At 35.2% G+C, this 20706-nt stretch overlaps 1 protein-coding gene across 1 annotated transcript in view; it reads right to left on the bottom strand.

The window, feature by feature from the left end:
- SGCZ (sarcoglycan zeta) overlaps positions 1 to 20706 on the bottom strand; it is a 929136-nt gene that overhangs the window by 609118 nt on the left and 299312 nt on the right. The window lies entirely within an intron of this gene.

Raw genomic sequence — 20706 nt, forward strand, 5'->3', positions numbered from 1 at the left:
AATCTAACTTAAGTTGACTCAGTAGCTGTGGTCAATCAAATGTGAATGCCTCCTCTTGACACCTGTATTTGAATGCTTGGTCTTCATTTGGTAAAATGGTTTGAGTGGGATTAGGAGGTGTGGTCTTTTGGAGGAGGTGACAATGGATATGGGCTTTGGGGTTTCAAAACCATGCATCATTCCATTTAGGCTCTGTCTATCTGGTACTTGTGGATGAGATGTAAGCTCTCAGGTACTGTTTCAGTGCTGCCAGGTGCCAGCCTGCTTGGAGATAGTCCTGTTAAGAAATTAATGGACTCACTCTCTAAAATGCTAAACCCCAATAAACTCTTTCTCATATAAGGTCCTGTGATCATGGTGCTTTGTTACAGCAGTAGACATACATTAGTAGCATGGAATATTTCCAAATTTTAAAAAGAAAAAGTAAAAACTATGAATCTCCTCTTAAAACCCCAACCCCCTAGTGCAAACTCATAGAGCCATTTTGGAAATCTATTTGGTGCTATCTCAGAAAACTGGGAATAGGGCTTCCTCAAGACTCAGCTATACTATTCCTTGGAATATACCCAGAAGATGCTCCAGCACACAACAAGAAAATTTGCTCAACCATGTTCACAGTAGCCTTATTCATAATAGCCAGAACATGGAAACAGCCTAAGTGTCCCTCGGTAGAAGAATGGATAAAGAAACTGTGGTACATTTACACTATGGAATACTACTCAACTATTAAAAACAAGGAATTCCCGAAATTTGTGGACAAGTGGATTGAACTAGATATGATCATAATGAGTGAGTTAACCCAGAAGCAGAAAGAGTCAAATGGTATATACTCACTTATATCCAGACACTAGGCCAAGGGATATGTCCCACGGTCTTCACTTACCAGGAAAGTGGGTCAGAGGGGAAGACATCCTACTGAGACTCTAGATGGGAGAAGCATGGTAGAATGGGGGAATAGAAGGAACCAGAGGGTCCTAGAAACCTATAAGAAGAACATTGTAATGGGCAGATCTGGGCCCAGGGGTCTTGCTCAAACTGTGGCACCAGCCATGGACAATACGTGCAGTAAACTTTGAACCACTACCCAGATATAGCCAATGGACAGAACATTCTCCACAATTAAGTGGAGACTGGGGTCTGACCTTCACACAAACTCTGGTGCCCAATATTTGACCACTTCCCCTGCATGAGGAGGCCTGGTGGCACTCAGAGGGAAGATAGCAGGCTACCAAGAAGAGACTTGATACCCTATGAGCATATACAGGGGGAGGAGGTCCGCCTCAGTCACAGTCATAGGGAAGGGGAATAAGAGAAAAATAGGAGGGAGGGAGGAATGGGAGGATACAAGGGATGGGATAACCATTGAGATGTAATATGAATAAATCAATAAAATATATTTTTAAAAAACCCAACCCCTATAAGGGTACCTAGTTTGAAAGTTGAAAAATGTAACATTTATATAATTCCTGATTGTGTCATAGTTCTGTTTGCTATAGGTAGTTTATTGTACATATGTGTAATAATGTAAATATATGTAAAATATTTTAAAATATGAAGAAAAAAGTTGAAAATCAAATTTTACTTTTTGATATCCATTATTTCAATTCTGACTTTAAATAATTGGCTACAAGAGCTATTTTCCTCTGGGAAAGCTTATCTAAATATCTCAGGCATTCAGGTTTGAAAATATAATTTACCAAGCCAAGATTTTCATAACATATCACTTTTCTTATAAAAAAATACTCAAAGAAACTTTTGATTACTGTCACTTATAAATATACATGGAATGTTTCTAGCATTCATATAAGCTCAGGCGTATGTATGGACTATAAAACATGGGGTCAATTTACAACTATAGCTGGGAGACGCCTCTATTGTACTTAATAAACCCTAAGTGATGGGAGCAAACTTACAAAGAAAAAAAGCTGGTCTAAAAATGCCCTCCAATGACTCTTCACTGGTGATGACAATTTTGTGATGGGCTAAAAAAGCAGAAGTAATCTGGCAATTATTCACAATTGAATCTTTCCAGCAAGACTGATGAGTCTCACAGTCAAGGTCATTGGATATTTAGTATTTGAGCAAAATTTCTGTGATGATAAGAAGACAGGACTCTTGTAGGAATATAAAAATTTCCTTTTGACAGTAAGGCATTTAGAGTTACTGCTAACCATGTACCTGATTTCACATTCAAATAACATTAGTCAGAATTGTACTTGAAGGAAAATGTAAACACTGAGTGCAGGAAGGACTAGAGGTTACAGATACATATCATTTGAAGATGTGCTCAAGCTGTGCTAGCAGTATGCCAGACCCTGCACCCACATAAATACCACTCAGCCGACTGTACCAATTAAACCAAAGATATACTTTTTTAGTTTATTCGTACAAATGAAGTGGTGTAAAGCAGGTGTGCGGTAGAAGAAAAGTATTCTACCTGTATTAGGTGAAAATAAGGCCAAAGCAAGCACAGAAAGTTGATTGCTGTTTACATGAAATGGCAAGAAGAAATACTACCACAAATATCAGGAGGGAGCAAAAGCCCCTTATTAATCGGAATATACTATCTTTAAATTAGTAATAGTAATAATAATAACAATAATGATGATGATAATGTTTGCTCAGTAAATGACTCAGAATACATTTGATAGGCTCATGGCTGTTCATTTCATATGTCAAGCACGGCAAGACAGAAGAAGCCAGACCTGGCATTTTCATTCTCCAATGCTTATTTATAAGCATCTCTAACTCTGTTCCACCCATCTTTACCCTCTAGTTCTTCTACTGAATAATGCAGCCTTCTTCTTGCCTTTTGTTTTTATTTGTTTTGGCAGGATATCTTTTTTTCCCACTGCTCTCACTAACTCTGAAGAAAAATAGTCCAAGCTGTACTCAAGCCTGCACTTCTCCTGCCGCAGCCTCCTCAGTCTTAAAATTATATATACGTAAGTAGCTGTTTTAGTCTTAAATCCATGACTTGATTTCTCTTTCCTGCGTGAACATTTTCTTTTATCATTCCCAGTCAGCTTTACACATAGGGCCTGGTGGTGGAGCTCTCTTACATAATAATAGCACCTCTTTCAATTCTAAAAAAATCAATCTGGAATTTGTTATTGAAGGGTGTCTTAGTTCATAAGTCCATCAAAAATGTGTGGTTTTCAATGGTCGCAAACTGCAGGTTGAGAACTGCTTTTTTAAGACATCACAGATTATGCACCAAGTACTTAAGTACGGGCCTAAACTGATACAGGTCCTCATTACTCTACAATAGCGTGGGTATTTATTATTATTATTATTATTCTTTTGTTTGTTTGTTTGTTTTAAATGGATAGTGCCACTCTCTCTCACTCTAAGCAAAGCCATCGAAAATGGAGAAGCAGCATACTGCATCCTGCTTTGGAAGTCATAAGACACATTTCTACAGAAGAATAGAAGTCAGGTCCCTACCTTTCCTGGACACTACATTTGATAAGGACAGAAGCATAATAAATGAACATATTTTATTCCTGTAATAGTCTTTATAATGTTTAACAGACATAGGCATTCTAATTTACTAGTCAAGCAGTACCTTGAATGAGCTTTATACACATCCATTGCCTAGCTTGTATTGCTGAGGTATGAATTGAGTTTATTATTTTCAAAGCAATTCTTACATAAAGAGCACATACATGATTCTAGAAACATTCAGCCTTGCTATTGAGATGACCCCAAATATTACTGCAAAATTATTTCATATTTAATAATGAATGGATATCATCCTGGACTCCTTATTCTTAAAAAAAAAATCAAATCTTGTTCAGAGTATTGAAACATGGGCAGCAGTGATGTATAACAGTAATGTGTTTCTCCTTTTCTGTTGATCAGCAAAATTCTATACCAGAAATTTGTGAATTGTTCGATAGTAAATAATGCATGGTGAAATGACCTTTGGGGATCTGTAATAACAACAACAATAAAACTAGCAAAGATAATATGAGTTATTAATTCTACATAAAATAGTCAAAGATGTCTGAAATTTCTTTCTAAACTTAAAATTACCATCCACCTTGGTGATTTTAAAGTGTACCTACCACAAAATTAATTAAGACACGTGAATAAAATATACGTAGTCTAAACTTGCTTCCCTTGGCTTTTCCTGAAAACAGCTTTGAATAATAATAGCAAATGGTTAGTATTTTAGTACATGCAGGTGTGTATATGTTCTTGTTTATGTGCATTGTGTTTGTGCATGTGTACAAGAGTGTGTGTGTGTTTATGTGTGTGTGCTTGTGCCTGTGTGTATGTGCATGCACACATGAGTGAGGGTGGTGGAGATGGGCACCCCTTGTGTGTATATGTATGTATGTATGTATGTATGTATGTATGTATGTACATGTGTGTATACATGTGTGTGTGAGTGTGTGCCATAGCACATGTGATGAGGTCAAAAGAACTTGCAAGAGCTGCTTCTTTCTTTCCATTATAGTGGCACTAGGGTGGAAGTTGAGTTTTCAACACTTTGCCTGTTGAGTCATCGCAAGGAACCAGGGGAAGAATTTTAAAACCTCTTATCCCAAATTACAAAAATTGAAAGAGAAAAATATAAAATACTATAAATAAAATTCTATTTATTCCAAATTGAACTCTTCATATCTATGCATTGTTTGATAACCATACTTTAATTAAAATTTGTTTGGTAATTGCAGCATGTCAAGTTCTTCCTCTGGTGATAAAAAAAATTAATTAATTAAAGCATGAGTTTTACTGACAGAGCTATCTTGCCAACTGAAGAATGAAATTCAAAGCTTAAAATCATTCTTATAAATGAAACACACTCCAAAATAACATCTATTTAAGTATAAGTGCACATCTAAATATGCGTATTTACATTATAAGCGCTTTCCCAAGTAAAATACTGTGTTTGCATCAGAAGGAGATGGTAGGGACATGGTTTAAATATAAATATATAACATTTAAACATCAAATTAATGATTTTTCAAAGATTGCTATTTCTGTGTACCATCCACTAAGCTTAGTGAAATGCTGTGATTTTGTGTCTCAAAAATAAAGAAATAAAATACTAATTACATATTGAAAAGAAGAGATCTAAATTCCCTTGTACAAGACCTGTAATTTCTGGCAGTAGATTTTAAAATGTTCCCTATAGCTTTACGTAAAGTACTATTTGTGCAAAAAAAGATAATAACAAATGCATAATAAAACTACAACATAAAAATGAGTATTCTATAAACATTATTTATCAAATCCATTTTTAAAAGATGGCTTTTTCTTGGCTATTCTGATAGGTGTAAGATGGAATCTCAGAGTCGTTTTGATTTCCATTTCCCTGAAGGTGAGGGAGGTTGAGCATTTCTTTTTTTTATTAATTTATTCCTGTTACATCTGAACTGTTATTACCTTACTTGTATCCTCCCATTCCTCCCTCCCTCCCTTTTTCACCCAGTTCCCCTCCTCTAGGTCTGTGACAGAAAGGGACCTCCTCCCCCACCATATGGTCACAGCCTATCAAGTCTCATCTTGGTAGCCTGCTTATCCTTTCTCTGAGTGCCACCAGGCCTCCCTACCAAGGGGAAGTGGACAAATATGGGGCACCAGAGTTCATGTCAGAGTCAGTCCCTATTGAGCATTTCTTTAAATGTTTCTTGGCCATTAGATATTCCTCTGCTGAGAATTCTCTGTTTAATTCTGTATCCCATTTTTTTAAAGTGGATCATTTGGTTTGGTGGTGTTTAATTTCTTGAGTTCTTTTTATATTTTGGATATTAGCCCTTTGTCAGATGTAGGGTTGGTGAAGATCTTTACTCAGTCTGTAGGCTGTTGCTTTGTCTTATTGACAGTGTCCTTTGCCTTACAGAAGTTTTTCAATTTCATGAGTGACAACACATGCTGGCAAGGATGTGGGGAAAGGAGAACACTCCCACATTGCTGGTGGAAGTGCAAACTTGTGCAACCACTTTGGAAATGAATCTGGTGCCTTCTCAGAAAGTCAGGAATAATTCTACCTCAAGACGCAGCCATACCACCCTTGCACATATGCCTGAAAGATGTTCCACCATACAACAAGGATATTTGCTCAACTCTGTACATAGCAGCATAGTTCGTAATAGCCAGAATGTGGAAAAACCTAGATGCCCCTCAACCAAAGAATGGATAAAGCAGCTGTGGCACATTTACACAATGGAATACTACTCAGCTAATAAAAACAAGGACATCTTGTAATTTATAGGCAAATGGATGGAGCTCTAAAAGATCATCCTGAATTCAGTAACCCAGACCCAGAAAGACCCAGAAGGCATAAGCACACTACAATGCACAGATCAAAAGAAATCAAATAACAAGGAGGACCCTAGGGAGATTGCTTAATTCATATTTAGAAGGACAAATAGAATGGACACAGGAAGCAGTTGAAGAGAAGAAGCAGGCAGGGAGCCTACTATAGAGGATCAACAGGAGGCCACCAATATGTATGTAAAGTTTGTTCTTGATTTAGAGAACAGTCTTTTGCCTAACTTGGGTGTTTGTGAGAAGACCTTTCCTTGTGAGTGTTCATATGACAGGAGGAATCACCACAGTAATAAATTAGGCAACGCCAACCCTGTGGACTTAGTCTTCTTTCAAGTCATTCACTTCAGAATTTAATATCATCCATCATGTCTAGCCAGAACAAGCAGATTATCAATAGATCCTTCGTTTTCTCTTTAATGTAATGGGTATGAGTACTTTGTGCACACGAATATCTGATAACTAAAAACTGGACCTGTGAGGAGTTAAAGATCATTTTGCAGTGTCATGTGGCTGCGGGTATGTGAAGCTAGGTCCTCTGGTAAATCATTCAGTGCTCTTAACTTTTGAGCCATCTTTCCATCCTCCCTTTAATTTCTCTCTCATTGGTAAAGGAGAACAAATTTTACAATTACTTATTTATATGTCCTGAAAAGCATATTCATCTTGTTTGACTTTAATTATTTCAACTGTCCCTCAAAATCATTCAATAACCTTAAATAGACAGGTGTGGTCACTGTTTTGAAATAGGGAGAACAATTTTAAACTTTGCAACAAATATTTACATGTAATCTTTAGAAACAGTACTGTGGTTATACTAAAATCTCCATGAAACTGTGGTCCTTTAAGGGATGTGATAAAAAAAGAAAAGAAAAGTTAGGAATGGTCAAGTTAAAGATTTGAATCATGACTCGGAAAATAGTTTCTCTAAATTTTAGTATATATCTGCTCACTAAATTATGTGAACTTAAACGCTTCCCCCTTTCAGTACCAACCTTAGCCCCTGTTAAAAACTGAACACATGCACATAGAACAAAGCTAAATGATCTCACTAGGGTATGTGTGTTTGTGTATGTGTATGATGTATATACATATATATATATATATATATATATATATATATATATGTATATCTTAAAGAAGAAACCATGTATTTGTGAGAGGGAGGAAGTTTTGGGGTTAGAAATGAAAGAGACAAAAGCCAGAGTGATGTAAATGCAATGCTCATGTAAGAAATTCTTCAAAATCTTTTAAAATTATGGTGTTTCTGATACTCAGAAGTATCAAAAATCATAATATATCATTCACATACGCCCATCAGTTACTGAATTTGAAAGTGCATCATTTTATATTCTTTGACCTGTTAGTATAGGTAAGATCATCATCATAATTTAATTCATTAAGTTCTAAGGACAGGATAATAATTTTTTGTTAGTTTCTTGATAGCAGAGAAAAGAATATTTGATCTAAAATATGGTTTTACTCATGAACCAATTTTTTAAAACTTACAAGAAGTTTAAGGCTCATCTGTGTCATATTGATTGCATATTACATTGAGTTTATAGGATTAATTTGTGCAGTTAATGATTTTACATTATCTCCCAGGCCACTCCTTTAGATCAATTATTATCGCACTTCAGTAGCAAACACAAAATTGAAGGGGCCTTGTTTTAGGTATCTACATGTCTACCAGTCATGAACTGTTAATTCTGAAAACTATTAAAGAGTTCCTTGTATCCAGTCACCCTACTTCCCAATAATCTCTCTCAGTCATTCAATTAATTTATTGTAATCAATGTTCCTGTTGATTCTTTGATAATTCAATGCGATATCTCTTGATCACAATCATTTCTCTTTCTCTTTTTTGGCATAATATTCATTTTAATCCCTATTCAAAACATATCCAAACTCTCACAACTGCCACCATACTTACAGAATTATACATTTACATTATATAGTCAGATATTTAAAAATCCTTGACCTACATGTGACTTTTTTATTATTATAGTTCTTTTTTAACATATACATTTATATTATTTCACAATCATTTCTTACCCAATCTCCCCCTCTCTACCCTCTCAACCTTATATTATTTCTTTCTCTCTTAAAATTATAAAACCAATAAAATTAAATTAAAAGTAAAAGCCTGGAATCAGTTTCTGAGCATGATGCCTGCCCTGGAGTTTGGCTGATATAATTATCTTTTTAAACAATTATGTTTCTTTGCTGTGCAATTCACCACCTACAAGCTTTAATTTTGAAATACCCTTTTGTTTATCAATAGATATCTGTCTGAAAATGTTCTTACTTTTATTAATATTCTGAGGATGCCTATATATATACATATGTATGTATGTATGTATGTATGTATGTATGTATGTATATAGCTGATTTATAATATTCAGAAGTATTGTTTTTAGAAACTTTTAAAATTAATTTTTATGAATTAACATTAGTTCACTATTGATATTGCTAATGTTCTACATACAATTTTTGAGAGATTCTTTGGCAATAACATGTGAGAGTTTAAGGTTACATATATGGAGTCTTTTATTATAGGACATGGCATTGAAGCAATTAAACCATCTGAAATTAATTGTATATTCCCCTCCTCTGGATACTCTTTGTCCACCTCATGCTTGTTAACGGTACTCAATTCCATCATTTATAAACCACTAAATTTTTATACTTCTATAAGCCAGGCAGATCATCAGTGGCCACACACTTTAGGGCATGAATTTTATCATTAGTCAAAAACTGTACCCTACTTTTAATAACTACTTAACCCCATTAATTCATGATGGATATAGCATTCAATTAACCTCTATAATTTTAGTAAATAAATTTCAGTTTGGGTTGTCTGAACTTTACAGATTAGTTGTCTTATGTAATATAAAATTTTAAGTTTCACTTTCATTTTTTTAGTATTTTACTTTAAGCTATATTATCTCAAAAACTCTATTGACCACTAGTCAGTCTTTTTAAATTTACACCACCTTTAAAAATCAATGTTTATTCTTTTATGTACTCATTTTAATTATTGGTAAATGTTGCTAAAGCTAAACTCACAGAATGATATTATAAAACCTCTCTACCTTACAATGATTTTTCCTCTAGCAAATTAAAAATATATTTATGCAGCCAGCTTCTTAAAAATTTTACACACCAAATATTAACATTCTGTACAATCTGTGCAACAAAATTTTTAAAAATTTTGCCCAAGATCTGTAAAGTTCTCTTCTGGACTTCTGAATATATATTTCTAGTCTCTATTTTGTGAGCATGTAGAGATTTTATGATAGGTACTAACCATTGCAACCATAGATTCATAGCCTAAGCTGTTGATTCTTTACAATTGACTGAGAAATGTTTCAAATTTGTATTTTACTTCTGTCACTATTGTGGAAATGATAATGATGGCATTTGAAAAAAAATCAATGAGTTTCACTCAATTGTAACTTTCTTATTTTTATTTAAGGATGAAAATCTTTTTTTGGAGGTGAAAACTAGATGCCATAGTAGGTCTCTTCGATAGTTAATACTGATTGCCTCTATAATCAATAAACAGAAAACTTCTGGTCATGCCTGTGTGGATTTAGTTAGCTTAATTAGGTTAGATTATTTTAAGGGATAAGACAGTCTTTAAAGAAGGGTGATGTTTTTTTTTTTTTTCAATAGACTGAAGAACTGAACTGACTAAGCAGGAGAAAGAAGAGTGAACACAAATATTCATATCTCTCTCTCTCTCTCTCTCTCTCTCTCTCTCTCTCTCTCTCTCTCTCTCTCTCTCTCTCTCTCCTTCCTAACTGTAATGCCATGTCAGCAGCTGCTTTGAGCTCCTGTCATGATGACGTTCGCACGAGAATAGACTGTATCCTAGAACCGTGAACCAAAATAGACCCTTCTTTCTTAATTTGCTTCTGCAGGGTATTTGAACATAGTCTAAGTTTTTTCAGTACATTCAAAATAGATATGACAAAATATCCAGCGATAGATGATCAGTGTTTGATGCAGACTCATAAGTGTTTAAAGTGACGAGAATAAGTGACATGAATTCCCAGTTGTGAGTGAGACATTTATAGTGATGCTGCACACCAATGCTAAAGTGAGAGGCACAGGAAAGACTCTAAGAGCCATATATATGGAGAGAGAAAGAGAGAGAGAGAGAGAGAGAGAGAGAGAGAGAGAGAGAGAGAGAGAGAGAGAGAGGGAGGGAGAGAGCAAAGATATGAAAACATGAAGTTGTGAAAGGTAAGTATTGGAGAGGCCTGGCAAGCTTGTGGGAAGAAAAGGTGGTTAAATATGATATAAGTATATCATGCACATGCATGAAATTTTCAAAGATGAATAAAATATATATGTGCAGGCAACACTGAGTGGACATAGGGGGCTATAGTTTTATGTTATGGGTTTGTATGTTCATGTAACAACAATGGTTGAGAGGAGGATGTCATGAAATTTTGAGGGAAGACGGCATGAGAAGGATAGGCATAGAAGAGAATGTAGAAATTATATAATTGTATTATTTAAATTTTTAAAAATATCTGGAAACACATAACATGGGAATAATTGTGTAAGTATTAAACCTCTATCTCATGGGTAGTAAATTGGTCTTACTCTCATTATAAAAATACAAGTTAAATAGGTTCTTGTTCATGTATGATTTGTGTTTTGACTGAATGATGGGATAGAAATATTTATCCTGTCTTCATTAAGCATGAAGCACTCTGAGTCTCTGACACATGTCAAGTTCATTTCCAGGCTTTCTTAGAGGTGACAGTTAGTAGCTGTGAGAGCTGCTGTAACTGAAACTGTCAAGAGATATCACCACGGAGAGGAGCTCTGCACTTGCTAGAACTCAGTGTTCTCATTTTTAACCCACTTCCAGTCTACCTAAACTCCACAAATCACTGGCTGCAATATTCCATTAAACTTTGTTGAAAAGAATTACAATCAAAACCCTAAGACACTGGTACATCTATTGAACACAGAGGAATTGCACAGTTGAACAATCATTTCTTCAGCCCTATAATCCTGGCAGCTAGCCTTGGACAACTACTCATCAGTTAATTTACGTAATTGATAGATATCTAAAATATTTATTTTATGTGAATTAAATTTTTTGTTTTCTCTCTGTGTCTTTAGAGATATATGCAAGCTATAGCACACACGTGGAAGTGAGGACTTGGGTCCATTGCTTCTTTTCCTCTGACATAAGGATTCTGTGGATCAAACACAGGTCATCAGTATCAACCGGTGTCAGGCTTAGCAACAGGCAATTTTACCATATGAACAATTTTGCCATGTTGATTTATTTCATACAAACGTAACTTAAGAAATGATGAATAATAGTTACCTGGTTGTGGAAGTACTTCATTAAACAATGAATTCATTTTCTATAATTTCAAGACATTGTATACTGAAATAACCACAGTGGGCCACACAATAATCATGTTAATATTAAAATATTTTACATTGGTATATACACTATTTTAGAGGTATTTTTCAGCCTTCTTCTTTCATTTAATTTCATTTATATTCTAAAGAACTAACTATAATAAGAAGCTAGTTCTATCTTGTGCTTTATGGGGAAACCTAAAATAAAACCTTGTATACCTAGTTGGTAAGAATTAGTATGAAATAACTTTTAATATCCAAATGCATTTTACAAATCTCCCTCTGTACATACCAAATATTAGTATTACCGCTTGCCCCATAAAATAGTGTTCAACCTATTCTCATTTCTTTATCTCAGTATCATAGGGAAGAGTACCTATGTAGATGATAATGGAAGATGACATTTATTTATAATTCTATTTGCTGATATATAAATATCAAAACTGATGATTTAAATGATAAGCAGATTAGAGGGAAATGAGAGGTCCACCAAGTAAATTGTTCATCAGGAAGTCTTTCTTGAAGATTACCCAAACAGAGGAAATCCTGCCTTGCACCATCTTGCTTAAGACAATGAATTAAAAGGGAACTTGTGCTCGTTCTTATTTACTGCACACGAATCATACCAGCATGAAGCTCGTTCCAACATGTAAAGGCTTCCAGATGGACATGGTCCATAAAATGCCAGTTTGGAAGAAAATTAAAACCATCTTCCTTCAGCATAGAACTGATTAAATTTTATCTGATAATACATGTTTATAACTATGCATATTTTAGAATATAGATTTTAATGTGTTTTCATTTTGAGACAAATAACATTTTAAAAATTGCATGCTTCAAACAAAGATGACATAATATGGAGTATAGTACTGATGTTTCCAAGTTGCCATGGTTACTTGCTTTTCAACTCATATTTCTTACTCACACTTATAGCTGTCAGTGATGGAACAGCAGCGCACTACTCAGGAAGCCAACACTCACCTGAGAAAGCCCAAATAAAAATGTCACAAATGATGGCATATATATAGATCTTGGCAGAAGTTTGACATACCACTATTTGCCAGAACCTAGAGCTTCCCAAAAATGATGAAAATTGAAAGGTGGGTTGAATGTGGTTCCAACAGCAAATAAAATGCATTCCTCTGTCCTTTAGATGATCACCAGCAATTTCTCTTCCTGCTTTACATCTACTTCTAAGTCTCCCTTGAGCTCATTTTTTAAAAGGCTAACAACCAACTCTGGAATAATAAATCTAATACTTACTTAAGCATTTTTGCTTGATTCTAGCCCAAGACTTACTCTTCTTGCTCTATTTTCTGGGGATAGTATGATGGATTTAAATAGTGAACGTGATTTAAATATTTATAGTCAATGTTATGCATTGGTTAGAGAAACAAATTACTGAAAGCATATATGTGTAGGCAAATATCTTTATGAATAACATTTAGTTTAACTAATAATAGAAAAATGCCTTTCTATTTTTCAATGTATTCTTTAAATGGTAAGCTACCCAGACTAAATAGCTAGGGATGTAGCATGGGTAAAGATAGAGGAAGAAAAGGGAATGGAAGGAAATCCAATTCTAACTTCAAGACATTTAAAGACATTTATTTGTATGACACTAAAGCAAAAATATAATTTACCTATCAAATACAGATTTTGTATAGAAATCAAGTATACAATTCAGTCATCAAACTCCAATAAATCCTAGATGTATTTCCTTAACTGTGCTCTGAAACTTACATGTTTTTTAAAGGTTATTATCTGTGGGGAAACTGCATTCCCAAAGTTACATTCTTTATCTTTGTGCACTATGGACTGTGATGGTCAATGTAACAGTAACATTGAAGTTTATTTATCTCATAATATCTTTTTTTTTTCATGGGGAGTGTGGGAGTCCAGACATTGTTTCCTGCTGCCACATACTGCATAATAGTTGATCCAATTTTTCTAAGAACACTAAGTAAAATTCCATTCTCTACATGTATAGGTTTAATAACTAGTAAATCTGTAAAATTCTAAATTTAATAACAAACACCAGACAGGTAACTAATTAAAATTCTAATTTAATGGCACCAGGTAAGAATAGCAAGCAGGATTTCCTTTTCTAAGTTACTTGAAAAATTAGTAAAGGTCCTCAGTCAACTGGGTTGATACGAGTGAAGGTTTCTTGTTTCAGAGCCATTCCTGGGATGTCTGATCTACAAATATATCAAAAGACTACAACAGCCCTTTGGGGCCCATTTTATATGGGAACATATAAAATGGTTTCTACATGAGAAAATGTCACAAGGGCATGATGATGTTCTTGTGAAATTCTCAATATCAAGTTTTTACATTTATTTAATTTTGTGTGGTGTGGTGTGGTGTGGTTGTGGTGGTGGTGGTGGTGTGTGTGTGTGTGTGTGTGTGTGTGTGTGTGTGTGTGAATTCACACATTTGACTGTGGGTGTGCACATGCTAAAACATGTGTATTGCAGTCAGAGAAGTCAGAGAACAACTTACACAACTTCTCTCCATCTACTATATGGATAGTGGGAGTTGAAATCAAGCCATTAGATTCCATGGCAAGTCCCTTTACATGTTGAGCCATCTCCCTGACCAAACGCTAAGTTTGAAAATAGAAAACAAGATTGGCTGGAAGAATAGCTCAGCTGTTTTTAAAGGCAGCTACTGCTCTTTCTGAGATTCTGGATTCAATGCCCAGACACTATTGGCCTCTCACAACAGTCCCAGGTCATCCAATGCCCTCTTCTGGCCTCTGGGGGAACTGCGTGTATGTGATATGTGGCCATCCATGCAATCAAAACATCCTTACAAGCAAAACAGTATTATAATTTTTGAAAGGATAATGAAATAAACACTGCTAAACTGTTTATAAAGCAATAGGGTTCACTCATAACCTTATTAGTCGTTTGTTATTTATTTTTCATGGATATGAGGACTGAATCTGTGGCCTCGAATATTCAAGACAAACACTCTAACACTCAGCTAAGTCTTAATTCTGAACCAATTCTTCTTTAGAAGTAGAATGTGTTCTGAAAAATTATGTAAATTACAATCATCCCTGTAGTGTATGTTTGCATTTGTAAGATATATAAACACCATATGTTTGATGTGTAATGTGAATTACCTGAAGTCACATAACACGATAGCAACAGGAATATCTTTTCTTTCTTTTTTATGCCCTCTCTCTATCTTTCAATACAATAAATATTTTTTTCCAATCATCCTTCCCTGTGTCTCTGCTCCTGGTAACATATGAATGGACTTTAATTGGGAGAAATTCTCTATTCATTAGAACAACAGGGGCAACCAATGAAGGCGACTTGTCAAGCACTGCTTGGAAGAAGATAAGACAGTATGGGAAAAAATGGCTTCAGTGATGTATATCTGGATTTATTTTAGTGACAGTACTAAGAATAACACCTACCAGGATTGTAATTTGAAATCTAAACTAGGAAATCTTAAGTAGCAAGCACACCTAAAACAATTACAGAATAGTCATTCAGATACATTACAACAGCCTTACCAAATGAATAGTTAAAACTTGGAGGAGACAGATTTCCCCACAAACATTAGTTATGCATCTGTAAACTTTCAGAAGACATATTTCTCCCTGTGTTCACTGAGCATCTGTTTTGGTGACTACTATGATACCTGCACTTCAGAAAAATCTCACATTCTAGAAGAATTTGCTTCATGGCTCAGGGCCAGCCCAACAGCCCCTCTGTGATTCTCTGACGTTGCTCACACAGGCCTTTATAAACACAATCCTCATCAAACTAAGCCTAATACATGTGTGCTACATCTCATTTATGGTTCTTATTCAGTCAGAGAGAGACAGAGACAGAGAGACAGATACACACACACACACACACACACACACACACACACACACACACACTAAGCGAGAGAAAGAGTGAGAGAGAGAGAGAGAGATACAGAGAGAGAGAGAGAGACAGAGAGAGAGATACAGAGAGAGAGAGAGAGACAGACAGACAGACAGACAGATAAATAGACAGACACAGAGAGACACAGAGAGAGAGAAAAACAGAGAAACAGAAAGAGAGGCCGAGTGGGGGGAGACTTTGAATTTCTCAGAAATCCACAGCTAGATTTACATATAATAGGCTTACTATGTGTCAGAAAAACAAACAAACAAACAAACAAACCTGTCACATTCAAATTTTAATTTAACTTTAGCTTTAGCAATAAAATCTGGGTGTAGTCATTGCTACTTAAATAGATGATTTGGCGATACAAAGTTCATTAGAAAAAAATGTGCCCTGGCATAGTCAGCTGATACAGCTATTAACTAAATAGCACACACATTGCCAAGTAAATCTCTCACTGCCTGACTCATCAGTCATAATTTATCAGCTTCAGGGGTAAGAGGGCTCACTGCCATGTGATGACTGTGATCAATTTTACATACTGCCCTGCTGACAATAGCAGCAACAACAACAATAAAGTGGATTTAAAAAAAAAAGGAAAATTCTGATAACATATAGAGTGAGCGCAATTAAGCATGTGAGTCTCAGTTGTTGACATGTGATTACTTCTTTTATTGTCATTATAATTTTAACCCAGTAGAAGGGACTCTACTGATGGGATCCTGAATGTGAAACTCATTCCTATGTCCAATATTTTTTTTTTATAATAGCGTTTAGTTAATAGAAGCACTGGGTTAGAGAAACTGTTCAGGTAACCCCAAATTTATATTACTGAAATCAGGATATTTATTCGATATTTTGGTTTCTCCTTTCTGTGAGACATATTCTAGTGATCTATTGATTCACAGCAAATGCCTTTCATTATAAATTGAAAAGCCCAATGCAGACTGTGTCAGCTCCAAAGAGTGTGTTAATAGATCACTCACACTGCATCTTATTTCCATATATATGAGCTCCCACGAAACGTGCAGTGGGGCTAGACAGAAAGAAGTAAAAGAGAGGTCATGCATTTGTTTGTGTGCATTTGTCCGATGCACACAAGTTCTGACTGCATTTGGAAAATAATACTTCTTTTTTTCCTTACTAGTTTGTACCATCTGTACCTTTATCACAATATGAAATTAATTAGGAAGTAAATGTAAGATAACTTAAGGCATAACATCTGCCTGGTTTTGCCATTTCCGGGAACTATCAGTTCTATTAATCCGCATTACCTTTACTCAATTTCTTCAAGATAGTAGGGTAATTATTATAATGCTTGCTATTATTTAATATATAATAAATATATCCATGCAGTGGACCTCAAAAATTGCCATCTTGGAAACACAAATACACATTAGAGCCAAAGATTTTTTTTAAATAAAATGATTGCTTAATTTTGTACTTGAGATTCAGAAAACGCTGAGTTCTTCTTGGGAGGCAAATGAGGTGAGGAACCTATGCCGCTGACCACAAGTTTACTGTGATAACTTCTGTAAGGGAGATTGTAGATGATTACACTCCCTGCCGAAGAGGCAAGAGCAGCGGAAATCAGGATCACCATGGTTACATCTGTTGGCTTTGTTCTGCCAGTTCAAATAACAAGGCTCTCAGTGCCAATGTGGTATAGGTTAAGAACATCTTTCCCTCAGGGAAAAGTGCACAGTTTACACATATCTCTCTAAATACTGACAGTCTCTCACAGCACCATTTAAAAAGTAACATTATCATATATTCTTCTCACAAATATGTCCATCTAAATGTCTCAAATGTCTCTAATCAGACAAGTCATTATATTCAATTGAAATGTGCAATCTTTATTTGAAGTTTATGGATATTTGATTTTAGGTAAAATAAATAATGGAAACTATTCAATAAAATGAAGCAAATGGATGCATTAATTTTCAAAAATCAGCTATGCGTTTTACAGTTTCTTTATACATGTTTTTAAATTCTGATTTTTAAAAACCAATGGTTATCATTCTTAGTATATTTAGGGTAGGCTTTATTGCCATTCTGGAGGGAACAGAAGCCACAACAGCAAAACTGAAATTCTGGCCAGATCTGGGGCTGTAGTTGGGTAAGTGCAAAAAAGGAGTTCATGACATTAAAAAAAGAATGATGAAAGGCATAATGGAGGATTTGAAAGAGAAAAGGGAAGTAGGAGATGATGTATTTGTAAACTTGAAATATATAATAATAATAAAATTGGTACAACTGTCTTTAGAATATCATATCAGAATTTCTCTGTTTAAGTAAGAACAGTAGAGCTGACCAACATACAGTACATGCTAGGTGCCAAGTGACAGCTAGATAAATCTTAATGAAAACATTTCGACAACTGTGACTTCATACACAAATGTAATTAGTCAACCTAGAAGTGGCATATGCTTTTATGAAGAGCTCAGGACTCAAAGGAAGACTGGGCATTCCAAACCTTTCCTACTGTGCTATCTCTGAGACCTTGATTTTTATTTGATTATTTTAAATGTGGCATTGAGAATAAATAATGAATCATATTTGTATTGTATTAAGTTATTGGCATAACTCAAAGAATTATTATTTTAAAGGTCTTATAATAGAGCCTTTCCATTTGTGACACTTATGTCTGTCAAATAAATTTAACCCAGATGACAATATGACCCATGTGGTGCCTTGTTTCCAACCTGGAAAGAACATAAATAAATGAAGAAAGATGTCATGAACCTGAACTGCTTTTGGTATATTGCACATCAATGGTGAATGAGCTAAGCAGTGCCTCTGATTGTACTGTAGCCCAAGAAGTGAGTAGAATTGGTTTTCCTGTCTGTGGGATAGCTTGCCAGTTACTCATAGAAGAGCCTAGGAACATTATCGTAGCCCAAAGGGAAGTGGCACTGTAATAAGACAGAAAAGTGCAGCTGATGATTCATGGATCACGCGCTAGTGAGGAGGCTGCTTCACACATCACTGTCGGTATGAAAGAGAAATCCTGGCACCCTTGTTCAAAGGACTAAAATTATGGTAAGTTCTAAAATGAACACAAATCTGAAATTGAAAGGAAAGAAACATTCAGTATAAGTAGTGTAGTGAACAGCTTGGGGGTGAGTGCGCATCCTTCCAATTGCTTAAAGAGTGACTCATAGAAAGGCAACACACAGAGAGCTCACCAATACAGAAAAAGGTCAAGGACAGACTTGAAGGGGCTCAAGACCAAGAAATAGTATGGAGAAGGCGATCAACGTCTTTGATTAGAGATATAATGAAGGCAGGTAATCAAAAGAAGTGAACACAGAAATAAAGGCCTCTCCCTTAACGTACAGAACAAAGTGGAAGGGATCAGATTGATACAGTAGGAAGCTAACTCTCATGAGGTTTTGATCATTAGGATATTTGCTTTTTACCTAACAACAGTCTTTATCTCTACATATTAGGTACTAATTCAAGGAAGGTCATAGTGATGACTTCTAAAAGGCTCAATGGTATTGTGATGTCAACACTGACCAAAGAAAGACAATCATCAGTTAGGTGGATAGACTATAGCCAATTACACTTTATATCAGAATAACATATTTCCAATTACTTGTGGTTGTCTGGAAAAAGTCATCTTCATTTGTGGCAGTTTAGAACAGTGCTGCACGGCCTTGAACATCTAGAGCACCCGGTGAGGTGGTTGAGGATTCCTCTCAATTCAATTTCTCCTTACTTCTAGGAAGGTCTCCAAGAGCATGCCCAGACAGATATCCATAGCCCCACAAGAAAGGGTCTTTTTTCAGACCAGAGACAATGCAGTAGAGGACTTCCTGAATAGTAAGATGGTCAGTTCTTTAGATGAAAAGTCAGACACCTCATCCCAGAGTATTCTATTAGTCTTTGTACAATTAATGACAATCCATCAAAAATTAGGGACAGACTGATAAAATGAAATAACCATTTAGACCATACACTTGAATATGGGAGCCAGAGAGATAGTTTGGTAGTTAAGAGCATTTGCTTCAAGCAGAAGCCTGTGGTGTGGTAGCTCACAGCAGTTTGTAATCCAGGCTTCAGAGAAACTAATGTGTTCTTCTTGCCTGACTGACAATAGGTATGCAGGTGGGACACATACATAAGTTCATGCAAAGCACCCATACACATACATAAATAAGATGAAATGAAAATAACAAACTATCTGTATTCTTTTCATATCCTAAGCAATATCAGTCCAGGAAAAAAAAATTTTATGCAGAACTAAGCAATTGTGAGATTTCTGATGACTTAGGAAAATTCAAATCACTATTTCATCATTTCACTATCGTTGAATCTATTTTCCTTAATAGAATCATGTTGATGAAACTTGGAGTCAAGCCAAGAGGTACTTAATCCCTGCTGTGGCTGCTTAACTTCAAATACCCCTTAGTCAGCCTTAGACCTTAGGGGACCAGATGTGTAAGAAATAAAGTATGAGCAGCTTGAGAAATGCCAGGAGTGCAAAGTGCTTAGACTGTGTTTTGGGACAAAATTGTTACGAAGTAGGCCATTTGGACCTTGCTCACTGGGTTTTAAAAAATACACTTCACGTGGCTGGATTAAATATAGTTATTACATACACTTATATAAAAGAGCACCTATCTCATCAAACATGCTTTCCAAACAAAAATGATATGCACCAATCAGTATAATTTGAAAACACAGCAAATGAATTGAATGTAGGCTTTTTGGAACCATAATTTAATCCAAGATTCCTTAGGTATAATAATAATAACTTTGCTTTCACAATCAAAAAAATTTAAATTAATCTATAGATTTATTAGCCTATTTCACTTGTACCTGGGGAGAGTCAAGATGCAATGTATGATTCTTCTCTTCTAAATCTCAAAATATGTTTATATAGTCAGGATAAAATAACTCAAAGGCAACAAAATATAGACTAAATACAGAGAAAAAGGAACTGAAAATCCACCCTGAAAAGAAATGAATTAAGGACTCAGTTGCCATAATTCAGGGATGTCCCGTAGAATTTCTGTTTGGGGGGATGTTTTTTACTACAGGTTACAGATTTTAGTTGATCCAAGAAAGAAGAAAGGAGTAGTTTTCCTCACTTTCTAACACTGACTGCATTAACTGTCATCAT

The sequence above is a fragment of the Acomys minous genome (genome assembly GCF_964271855.1).
Source record: "Acomys minous genome assembly, chromosome: 15".
NCBI classification, from domain to species: Eukaryota; Metazoa; Chordata; class Mammalia; order Rodentia; family Muridae; genus Acomys; species Acomys minous.